A 12601-nucleotide genomic window follows, 5' to 3' on the forward strand; every position below is an offset into this window, starting at 1 on the left:
CTACAGATTTTGTATGGATAATGCCCGGACTATGACAACGTGCTTTGGAACCCCCTCTACAAAACAACCAAAACACATTCATAGCTATTGTTGACCTAAAAGGAAGAATCTGAGGCCACATTATTATAAGTGGAAAGGTATTTGGGCCAAGCTTGAAATTGCAACCCGGGAGCACAGAATCAAGTTGTCCTGAATATACACTCTGATTAGCAGCAGTTACAAGTGGATTTTTAAAGGCAAAACAGGGGACAAGGAGTGGGTTGATACAAAGTTGTTTGTCAGGAATTCTCACTGGTTTACAGAAATAACATTGATTAGTGATTGGCTAGACATTGTTAAGCAATAGGGTATGGTTGCTAGTGTCTGGTGTGGCATTATGAGGTTAATTTATAGCCTGTAGTAATAGCAAGCACTTTCAAGAGAAGAATACGTAGCTCAAGGGGGAAGTAGGGTGTGATTGCTGTCTCATTTTAATATCTCTCTGGGCCTGCTAATTAAAAGGACTCCCATTCCTCAGATAAAAGTTATTTTCTTTTCTCACCATCCAGTAAACAATCAGTCCCAACACTGATGCTCAATGAGACACTGGCCAGCTGGCTGGTAAAATTTAGCAGCATCTTAACTGACTTGATCTGCTCTGCATTTAGAGCAGGGACTGGCCAGTGCAAAGAAGGAAGAGGAGGTGCTACTTTAACTACACTTCCCCCATTACTTGCGATTCAAAAACTTCCATTGAACAACTTCATTGAACTGGCTGTGCAAATTTCCTAAATATTTTCTAAATGAATGACCATAAATTTGAAAGCAAATTCAAGGTCCCCGGGGCAATGAAAAAAGTCTACAAGGAAAACCTACAAGGTAGAAGAGGGGCCTTACCCAGTATAACCCAAGAAGAAGAATCATAAAGGGGAAGTAGTCAAAACAAAGCTTTATATCATTTGGTTTTGCATATTTAATAAATGTCTGTAATCACATTTATTTGTATTTCATCTTGTTCCATTTCAACATCAAATTTTGATAATTCATGGTATGAAAATGGAAATTAAAGGTTCAGCACTAAGATTTTTCTATGAATAATTAGGAATAGAAATAAGACGAAATGGAGATTCAAAGTATCTTGGCTAATTCTTTGTACATATCCTTTCCAGAAGTCAAGATTAATTCTCCTTTCCTTGAGAGTGAGCTAGACATAGTGATTCACTTCAATCAAATAAAATATGGCAAAAGTGATGGTATATGACTCCCAGGTCAAAAGGGGCATCATGGCTTTCTCCTGGCTATATCTTGGATCACTTGCTTTTGAGGAAATCAGTAGCCACATGGTAAGAAAACTCAAGCAAACTTTTTCAGAGGTCCATGTGGCAATAGCCTGCCAGTAGCCAGGGAGGAACCAAGGCCATGTTAGGAAGTGAGTCATCTTGGGAAGAACTTCTCTAGCCCTGCTCAAGCTTCAGAGTATGTCACCTTAGCCAATGTCTTAAATGCAACCTCATGAAAGACCCTGAGTCAGAATCACCCATATATAAGCTGTTCCCAAATTCCTGTCCCAGATAAGCTGCAAGATAATGACCACTATACTTTGGGTAATGTCATATAGCGCAATAGATAACTGATACAGAAGATGAGATACCTTGATGGTCCAAACAAGATGAAAACTGATGACCAAAAGTTGTGGTAGACTTTTTCACACCAACCAGCAGCTACAGCTACTGTCCGAATGAAAGGAAAAACTTGCCTCTCTCGGCTTGTTTGGCTAGGTCCTCTTATCCCACACATTAAGCCCATAGGGACTCTTCCATAGCCCTTCCTATGGGAGTGGCTATGGAAGATCTCCTAGCCAGAGATCTTTTCCATGGCCTCAGACAAAATTTTAAAGAAGACCCAACCTGCCAATAAGTTAAAACATGCTGCTGTTATCACCATCACCCCTCAAAGCAAATCCCTCCATTTTTGGTAGTTGGGAGTGAAATTCATCATTCTATAGCCATAAAACAACACATTCCAAGAGCATCTTTTTGCCTTCTCAAGTTATCTTATAAGATGTTAATACGGCTTGAGTCAAGTGTAAATTATTCAGTATACCTATTTGGGAAGCAGGATATTTCTAGGGGTCATTAAAAGGGAGGAAACCCTCCTTCTGCCCTATGAATAACTCCCCTTAATTTTATCTATATGACGGGGGCAGTTAGAGACAAGAGAGGACCTATGATTTCCATGTATTGAACTCTGCTAACATGAAGTTCAACTATATCCCCACCTCCTCCCTCTTTGCTTGCTACTCCTCCAGTTTTTGCACATATAAGATGCCCTCCTTCTGAGTCCCTTTCCTAATGGCACAGCACAGGCAGCTTTTGTGAGTAGCTACTTCTCCTCCCAGCAGGCAAAAGAATGTCTGTCCTAGTGAAAATTAACTAGGGAGGCCAAAGGCTTATAAATTGCCATAGGACCAAACCAGATCCACTTTCCTGCTTTTTGTATGGTATCAGCAAGATCAGTGACATTTGTTCTGAGGCCTGACAGGTATTAAATTCATCTCATTGTGCTTACTTTGTTTGTCCGATGAACATACCTAACAATAACAAGGGACTCCTCCAAAGCCCCAAAGAAATCCAAGTCTGTATCAGAGTCTGTATATTGTGGTTAGAAGTGCTCAGTGAACTGCCTGTTTATTTCCTCCTTAAGTATTGCCAGCACTGGGGTTTCTGAAACTCTGCATTTTGAATGGCTTGAAATGGAAGGATAAGTCTGTAGTGAATAAGAGAAAGAAAAGGAATTGACACTGATTACGTGGCTACTATGTAGTAGTTATTGTACATGTAATCCTCACAACAACCCCTCCAGGGGGGTTATTACATTGCCCACTTTGCAGATGAGGAAACTGAGCTTCAAGGTAGTTATTTGTCTTAGATGTTGTCTTAGTCCACTTGTGCTGCTATAAAGGAGGACCTGAGGCTGGGTTATTTATAAAGAAAAGAGGTTTATCTGGTTCATGGTTCTGCAGGCTGTACTCAAAGCATAGTGCCAGCATCTGGTTCTAGTGAGGGCCTCAGGTTGCTTGCACTCATGGTGGAAGGCAGAAGGAGTTGGTGTGTGCAGAGATTACATTGTGAGAGAGGACGCCAGAAAGAGAGCAGGGAGGTGCCAGGCTCTTTTTAACTACCAGCTCTCACAGGAACTTCTAGAGTGAGAACTCACTCCCCACCCTTCCAGGAAGAGCATGAATCTATTCATGATGCGTCCACCCCCATGACCCAAACACCTCCCATTAGGCTTCACCTCCAACAGTGGGGATAATAGTTCAACACGAGGTTTGGAAGGGACAAACATCCAAACCATCACAGACAACATGTTTAGTAAAGTGGTAGAAACAGGACTTGAAATCAGGTCTGTAGGCAAAGTCTATGTGTTTTCACTAGTGCCTTTTTAGATTATAGGAAGGAAAGACTGAAGACCCCCGGTGATGGTAAGAAGTGAGCAAGGGTTCAGGGACGTGAAGGATGCACTTAGCTTTCAAATAATCCACAGATTTTTGGCACCAGCTACATGAATGCTTGGTAGATGTTTCCTTAGTGGTTTCCTCTATTTGTGAGCTAACCCCTAGTCCTATAACCAGAAAAAAAAAAATGGAAATAATCTTTTCCAAACGAGGTCCAAACGAGAATCATGGATATCAAGAGGTTGTTGGTTGAGCCAGTGTGTGTCTAGTGACCCCCAGCACCTAAATCTCTATGCTGGGCTCCCATTCTTAACTCTCACTATGTGCACTGCAGTTCTTTTGAAAGAACAAAAGCTGTTTCTTTGTGAAAAATAAATGGCCATCAAATTAGTTAAAAAGATACTTTAAATTGTGAATGTTTTAAAATTATACTAACCTCCTTATGGAAATGTTGTTAGGGGAAAAGTCAGTAATCTACACAAACACACCTTCCTTTGTGGGGGTAAATTAGAGAATATAAATAATCTTGGGATGTATGTTTTCTCAGGGTGTAGAGTGTGTTGCATAGAACCCCGCTGCCCCATTGAATGCAGCAGGGGATACACAGAGGAACAAGACATGATTAAAATCTCTGCCCCTTGAAATACACATGAAGACTTGAGAGCCACATGAGAGCTGGCATGGGACAGCATCTGATTAGTTACCACAGGGGAGGAGCAGACAGTAAGCTCTGCACATCCAGAGGGGACAGACCATTCAGCATGGGTGTGGAGGCCAAGAGGTTTCTATGGACGAGGTCAAGGAAACAATCATGAATAAATTTTAGGCATTGATAGGGTGAGACAGAAGGACAAGAAGGAAGCCTTCCTTGTGTCACATGCATGTCTAGAGCCACTCTTTCTGTCCAAGCTCTACACCTCTTTATGAGTATATTGGAAACTTTCCAATTAAGCAAAAATGATTTTGAGGACATGCATGTTATAAAACCTAGTAGAGTTGGCTCTTCCTATCCATGGGTACCATATTCATGGATTCCTCATTGCAACCATGGATTCAACCAACCACAGATTTTAAATATTCAAAAAAATGAATGGCTGCATCTGTACTGAACATGCAAAGACTTTTTTCTTGTCATTATTCTCTAAACAACACAGTATAATAACTATTTACATAGCATGGACGTCATATTAGTTATAAGTAATCTAGAGATAATTTACAGTATGCAGGAGGATGTGTATAGGTTACATGCAAATACTATGCCATTTTATATAAGGATCTTGAACATCCATGGATTTTGGTATATGTAGGAGGTTCTGGAACACATCCTCCACGAATACCAAGGGATGACTCTATAGTGTTGGACATATAGTAAGTATTCAAAACCACTTTTGAATTTTAATGTTCCAGTCCTTGAAAGACTGTTCTAATATTTCTGCATATGCGTGTGTGTGCACTTGTGCATGTGTGTGTTTGATGTGTAGATAGGTGGGTGGAATGTCCATCTTTCTAGAAAAGCTGAGGTTCAGGGAAGCAGAAGGAGTCCTCCATCTCTGCGTCAGTGCTCAGGCCCAGGATGTGCACTGGCATCGCCACTGCAATGTAGCTCAGTGGACTCTTCCCTAGGGGCTGCTGCAAGGTTCTCTTCTGTTCAAAAGCAACCACCTGGACAAACTAAAGCAACTCCCTAAATGCCTCTCAAAGATTTTGATCTCAAAGAATGTGGAGCGAAAGATGATTAAAATAATCAGCAAATAGATCTCCACTTCCAGATCCACAAAGCCAGGAATCCCACTGGCCTGCAGTGTTGCTGAAGTAACCTCCCCAGGATCTCTGACTGCCCACATAATGAAAGCACCTAGGCTCCAAACCCTGAGCGCCTCTCCCCTCTGCTGGGTGTGAGATTATAGCTGAATATAATCCATCCCCAAAGAAAAGCCTCGGAAAATGTCCAGTGGCTTCTAGGCCGGGTCTCAGCAGATTCCAGAGCCACCCAGCATCCCCCACCTGCCAAGGACCTCCCACCTGTCCCACCCTGGCCTGGCTGTCAAAACGGATGCAGATTCTCCACTGCCGATCTCACCTTCCTGGCTGAGAAATCACCAAGATCTACACCCTAATTGCTCTTTAAAAATAAGTTACACTTTTCACTTCCTGGAGTCTGCCAAATGGCTAGTGGGGAAGAAAAAATGTAAAGCAGAAAAAGGTAGAAAAAACAAAGCCACATTATCAGGCAGCTTTGATCTCAAGACTGTTTCATTGCTGCACTCTGGGTTAAAAGGAGAAGGAGGAAAAAAAGCAACACTTCAGGCAGGAAATGTCTATTATTCAGAAATGTAATATAATTATGTGTCTGCATGGCCCGTTTATCAGCCGGCGTTTTCTGGGAAGGATGTGGTGGAGTTAGACACATGGTCTCCTCTCCTCACCAGCTCCCTCCCACCCTACAGCCCCCTTCTCCCCCGTCTTCCTTTTTTTTTCCTCCAGGACACTTCCAATTTCCCAGGTTTCGTGACCACTTACATGTCTTTCCTGAGTGTTTTTATATAGCGTAGGAAATTGGGTAATGAAAGCCGAGTCATACATTTCTGCTTTATGTTTCCAAAGAAGCAAGTGTGACTGTCAGGTTTACAAAAGATTGTTTATGTTCACTGGCGTGAAATGGGGAGCCAGCGTTGGGAGCAGAGAGAGAGAAACGCTGGCCAGGCTAGGATGACAGCGGAGCATTCATCGTCCACGCTACAGCAGACAAAGCGCGGTCCCTGCCTGACAGGGACCATAAATCATGCGCAGGAGTTGCTGTACCTACAGCTTATACCATTCCAGATGACAAACACACAATAATCCACACAGCACAGGCTTTCTCCCGCTCACCTCTTCCCCATCCAGTGCCTGTTCCCTCTCCTCTTCCTCACCTTCCTCCCACTGGCTTCCCTCATTTTTTCCCTTGTACCCTCTGGGGTTTCCCACTCCTCTCTCACCTCCACCTGCTCCTGGCTGCCTTTGCCTCTTCTCTCCCCAGCTTGTCTCACTTCCTTCCTTTCTCCTTGTTCCTTTTCTCCCTCCTGCCTGGTGTGCTCACGTCTTTTTTGGAAATGTCTTCTTTGTTCCTCTTCTCTGTTTCTCCCTCTTCTGCCTCCCTTCTTCTACTCCTTGTTAATCTCCCTTTGTATTTGCAACCTTTATATCCTTTTTTTTTCTATTTTTTCTTGCTGTCTCTCTCCTCTACCTAACCCCTGCCCTCCCCTCTCCTTCCCTTTCCTCTCCTCTCTCCTCTCTCCCTCATCCCTTCCGGTTTACCCATAGCCCCAATCTGCTAAGAATAATTTGCCCTTACCCTGCAGATCCCCTTGGTATGGAAACAAAAAGAGGAGAGGGCACATTCTCCAGCACTGGGAGCCTCAGTACTGGGGCCATGCTGGACCCCAGAGGGAGGCCAACCCTGGGGACAGGACAGGGGCTCTGGCTTATGACCACCTGACCCAGGCTGGGCTTCCTCCCAAACAGCCAGAGCACCTTGACATCTGAGTGCCAGGGCAGAACCACAGCCAATCCACAGAGCAAAGGAAGAGGCAGTGGGCACAGTTCCATGTTTATGAGTTGGTTCTTCTTCCCCAGGTCAAGGAAACTCCTTCCTCACTTAATGCTGTTGCTAAGCTGTCAAGGGTTTAAGCTGAGGAAACTCCAGAAAGGCATTTTCAGTATTGGTACCTGCTCTCTGTGCGCATGACTCTGTAGGGGAAGGTTGGTGAGGCAAGGAGGGTGTCTCTGTGTGTCAGAGCTCCCCTCATTTCACAGCTGTGCCAGGATTTTCAGCAAGAGCCTTGATATGAAAGACTAAATCTAAGAGGCTTCTCGTACATACCTTGTTCCATCTGTTTACAACTCAGCTCCCTCTGAAAGTTGAGTTATAAGGAAGTCCCCCTTCCCCAGGCCCTCCGTTCCCTGAAGTACACCCTCATTTTCCCTGAGTAATGAGATTCTTGTGAGATAATAGGTAAAGTGAAGATAAATCATTTTGATGATTTTCATTCAACGATCCCTGGTTCAGGGTTAGGGGCTCATTCATAAGAGGACTAGCTTGGCTAATAGCTCATTTCTGATTTAACATCACATGAAGCACTGGGGTCATTGTTTACAATCTGAAATGCAATCTAAGTTTACACTGCAGTTAATCCAGTATTTTTAAATGCCAAACTACTGGTACTCAAGAAATCATCTAGATTCAGTCGTGCCAGGCAGCTGGAGCTTCAGACTTCTGGGACCCAAAGAGGCTTAGCTCAAGGTATAAGGAGTGGTTCACAAGAATGGCTTCCAGCTCCCAGCCCAGGGATAGCTTCAGATGATCTGGGCTGTCAGAGAGTGGGCTGTCCACACTCACTGTGTTTGCCCTTTAAGGTTTGCACAACCTCGCAGTACAACAGGAAGAGTCCGTTTGACTCAGAGCTGGGCATGAGCTGGAGGCAGGGAGGGTGGTGGTCTCTCAGGAGGTACTGGAGTCCAGCTGGTCCTTTTTCCCCAGAGCTCCCATGGCAGTCCGCTGCCAAGATCCTGCTGAAACGAGAATGGCCCATGTTGAAGAAAACTGGGTGACCACATTCCAGGATAATTAATGAAGCCTAGTAAGAAAGAAACCAGCAATCAAGCCAGACACAGAAAACGATCCCTCTCATGCCTCCTCCCTGAGCTATGACTTGCTGGGAAGGGAAAAGGACTATCTGGTTGGACAACCCTTAAATCAATGCGTCCTAATTAACGGAGGATTTAATTCATCAAAGTGACAGCGACTCTATTTATATCATCTCCTTCAACAGGGCTGAGGGTCGGGCTATGGGGTTTCTTACCTTTTCCTTTCCTTCTTCCTTCTTCTCTCTCTCTCTCCTCTCCCAGCCCACTCCTCTCCCCCTGCCCCCTTAACTTTTCTAATACGGTCATGGCAAGATTTAAAGAGGACGGTAATTTCAAGCAGAGAATTGTTCCACCATCTCCCCAAAGTCTTCTTAATAGACCCCATCAGCCCTCCAATTTGTCCTGGAAAACAGCACAGGCCTGTTCCAGAAGCAAGGATGACAGCAAGTGCTGTCCAGAGGCCTGGTGGGGGAAGGGAGAGGGCCTCCCTGCAGGCAGGAACATGCATCACATACCACACCACATGCCACACTGTCACGGATCAGACAGCGGCCCTGGCAGACCCTCAGAGATCCCCTCATTTTACGGATAAGGACACTAAGCTGGGAAGAGAGGGAGTGCCGTGCTCAAGACTGTGCACTGATCATGGAAGAGCAGGACCCAGGCCTCCCAGGAACCAGGGCTCCCCCTCCTCCCCCCACTCTGCTTGCTACCTCCACACCTCCACGTGTGGCAGCTGCTGAGAATACTCCCCTGGTCAAACAGCTCCCCACCGGGCTGGCTCCTTCCTGTGGGTGGAGGCGTCCTCTTCTTTAATCATTTTTTATTAGGATTAACTCTGTGAATTGTCATTGTTAAAAATAGTTACCATTTATGAAATACTTACCATGGGTAAAGCCCTGTGCTACGTGTTTTCCCTAAGTTAATCTTCTCCACATTATAAGGTGGGTACTACCTTCTCACTCATATTTTAAGGTGAAGAAACAGCCTCGAAGAGATTAAATGACATGCCCAAACAGAAGGTGACTAACCATTAAGCCCATTCTTCTAGCCACAAGCTATAATGCCACTTTTAAATCGAAATGACTCCCAGAGGGCATTAAACTAAGCTCTTTACATTTTCCTGTGGATGAATGCAACTGGAACTTTGTGTTCAAAAAGACGTTTCCCCAGCCCAGTGCTCCCTGCCACTGGAGGAAAAAGCGAAGCTTCCCCCTCGTCTCTGATTTGCCTGAGGCTCAAGTTCTACCCCCCCAAAGTAGATTCCAGGGTAAGGGGGATCTCCTTGTAAGGCCAACATGTATCACATAGCCAAACTGCCAGGTAGTGGGCAGCAGCAGCTGTCCACAGGTCACCCCCAGAGTCCACAGAACCTTCTGGAAAACATCTACTTCCATCCCTTTTCTTACCCTCAATATAGAATTCCATCCAGGCTTGTCCCAGGCTTGTAAGGGCCCATGTTGCAGCTGAATTAATTGGGCCTATTAGAGTCCAGAAAAGAAAAATTAGTCCCGGTCCCTCCTACTGGGGCCATTAGTCACTCACAGCAGAATCCTAGGCCCAAAGAACAGTTCCCTTCCCAACGAAGGAGAGAAAGTGGAGGTGGAGAGGGAGAACACAAAACAAAAACGCCAGGAGGCCCCTGGGCAAGGGAAGTCCGTTTCTTCTAAGTTGGGTGGTGATCACACCCCATCCATCAGCACCGGGATGAAAGGCCTATAAAACCAACACAGCACCTGAGACCATATGAAAATATATATCCTGATGTGTCAGGAATACCTGGCGCGCCTTTAACCTCAACTTCAGATGAACCAACACGCCTCGGAGCACATTTATATGCAAAGGCATATAATATGTCCCCTGTATCTAATTATCCGTCAACCTGAGGCAGTTTGTTTTCCAAATCGGCCTCTCGGCTGTGACTTTACGGGGTCATAAAGAAAACGATGCCACTCTGCACTGAAACGCAAGGAGAGCCTGGATCAACAAATTATACTCCTTAATGGTGTCTCTTTGCCTGGAGAGTCAGGCCTGGCAGGGAGAAAGGAGGCACAGACCTGCTTCCCTACACCCTGCCTTCTGCTGAAGAACAGAGAAAGGGGTGCATGAAGCATGAGGTAACCCTAAGAGGCCCCATAGCATCAGACGCAGGTCAAGGCTGAGTAGAAGTGATTTCCTTCTCCAGCTCAGCTTCCTCAGTTTTTCAGCTCTTTATGTGCAACGTCTGTCTGCAAAGTCTGGACACCTCCAGAGACACAACCGAGCTGGATGTCTCTGCAGTCTTCAATATCACCTCGGGCCTTCTTGAATTGTCCTGTGCCCTGGAGCATCTTTTGCTCCTGGGACCCCAAGGATTTTTGGTTGCGGAGGGGAAAACTTTAATCCATTCCATGTGCAACAGCTTCTGCCTTCAGGCACCCAAACATCAAGATCCTGTATTCCACAAAAAAGTTGGTTGCAGCCGGGTGCGGGGGCTCATGCCTGTAATCCCAGCACTTTGAGAGGCCGAAGTGGGCAGATCACCAGAGGTCAGGAGTTTGAGACCAGTCCGGACCACATAGTGAAACCTTGTCTCTAGTAAAAATACAAAAATTACCCGGGCATGGTGGGTGGCACACTCCTGTAATCCCAGCTACTTGGGAGGCTGAGACAGGAGAATCACTTGAAACTGGGAGACAGAAGTTGCAGTGGGCCATGATCGCGCTGCTGAGCTCCAACCAGGTAACAGAGTGAGATTCCGTCTCAAAAAAAAAAAGTTGGTTGGAAGATATTTTATTCCACTGTTGTATCTGGGAGAGGAAGGCTTGGGTGACTCCCTTAAACTTCTAAGTAAGAGGAGAAAATGTATCCTCCCAAAGCAGGGAAGATAGGTGGCAGCAACAGCAGCAGCAATGCTTTGTCGCTGGTGAGGCCATCTCTCTCCTGCCAAGTTCGGCACCACATGCGCGCACGCGTGCACGCGCACACACACACACACACACACACACATGCACACACAAAGGGAGAGGGCGGAGGGGTGGTCTCGCACACAGTCTTCAGCTCCTATTAGTCCTCCTCTGATCTTTAGCAGATTAATTAGGAAGTTTGTCAGGAACCAGCCGTGAACTCCAGCCGCTCCTCTCTGGGAGTGGTAACGGTGCCAGCGAAATCTAAGCTGCAGGAATTCCTCTAGCCACGCTGCTCCTATGATTAATGATAGAAAGGAATAAAAAAAAGAGGGGTCAACAGCTGAGTGCAAAGCAAGTTGCTAGACAGGGAGTAATTAAGATACTTGGGTAAATATGATTAATAAGCTCAAACTGGCAGAGTGTGCAGTAAACAAGGACTAACCAGATGGTCCCCTCTGTTTGGAGAAGGCTGGGCACTTAGAAACAAGGGGGAACAGGGTTGGGGGGGAGACTGAAGGAGGAGGGAAAGAAGGGCAGCTTGGAAGGTGTGATTGCAACGTTACTTTCTTTAGCTGACCCTATCTAGAGGAAAAGGTTGGGTCCCCCGGGGATCAGGACAGGGAGGTGGCTTGGGTAGGCACTCTGCCGGCCCTCTTATCACAGGCAGCAGACACAAAGCTGGACATAGAAGGATTCCTGCTCAGACTCAAGGCCGCACTTCTAAAGCTGCTCTGGTCCTACTCCCTTCTCCCCCAATCCTTCCACCATCCCTCATTCCCTGCTTTTTCCCTCATTTACCAGCAAGCTGCAGACAAGACATACAGTGCACAGGTCAGTGTCACCAGATTCATTCACTTTGGCTGCAAAGCACCACGCACCCCAGACCAGGTACCTTCAACAACAGAAACATGCTGTCTCACAGTTCTGGAGCCCAGAAGTTCAAGGTCAAGGTGTGGACAGGGTCAGTTCCCCCTGAATGCTGTGAGGCAGCATTTATTTGAGGCCTCTCCTCCAGCTTTACATGGGCTGCTGGCCACATTTGGTGTCGCTTGGCTTGTAGACACGTCGCCCTGATCTCTGCCATCATCTTCTCATGGTGCTTTCCCTGTGGGTGTGTCTTTGTCCAACTTCTGCATTTTTATAAGGACACTGGTCAAACTAGGTCAGGGCCAACCCTAATGACTTCATCTTAGCTAATTATAGCTTCAAGGATACTATTTCCAAATAAGGTCACACTCTGAGGTACTGGCAGTTAGAACTTCAACATATGAATTCGGGGTACACAATTCAATCTTTAGTAGCCATTTATAAGGTTTGAAAGCAAACCAGGTCCTACTCAGAACTGAATCAGGACCAAAAAAAAACACAAAGCTGTCACAGTAATGTGGGAAGAAGGATGTGGCAAGGACCCCCATCTCTCAGCTCATTGCTAAAAATTATGCCTCTCCTAAATCCTAAACAATACCTTAGAAAGCACATCCTTTGGTGTGTGATGTCAAGGAGACACTTGATGCTTCCAGAGATGATGTTGAAAAAGAACCATGATTGGGTGTCCCCTAAGATCCTAGTTAACAGGAAATATCTGCAGGCCCCAGAAAAGAAGACTCAAAAGATTTACCTTAAGTAAGTGAAGAAGTGCTAATACATTTCA

General features: G+C 45.6%; 1 long non-coding RNA gene across 2 annotated transcripts; it reads right to left on the bottom strand.

The window, feature by feature from the left end:
* Positions 1-6022: 6022 nt before the first annotated feature.
* Positions 6023-12063, bottom strand: LOC129043144 (uncharacterized). 2 transcript variants are annotated; one of them, XR_010127170.1, is made up of 5 exons: positions 11843-12046; positions 11091-11245; positions 9472-9543; positions 8776-8900; positions 6023-7987 (listed from the first exon to the last, which is right to left on the bottom strand). It is a non-coding gene; the product is annotated as an uncharacterized LOC129043144 (long non-coding RNA). The 2 variants fall into 2 exon arrangements; XR_008504308.2 differs by having other exon boundaries at positions 9472-11245; positions 11843-12063.
* Positions 12064-12601: the final 538 nt, after the last annotated feature.

The sequence above is a fragment of the Pongo pygmaeus genome, chromosome 7 (genome assembly GCF_028885625.2).
Source record: "Pongo pygmaeus isolate AG05252 chromosome 7, NHGRI_mPonPyg2-v2.0_pri, whole genome shotgun sequence".
NCBI classification, from domain to species: Eukaryota; Metazoa; Chordata; class Mammalia; order Primates; family Hominidae; genus Pongo; species Pongo pygmaeus.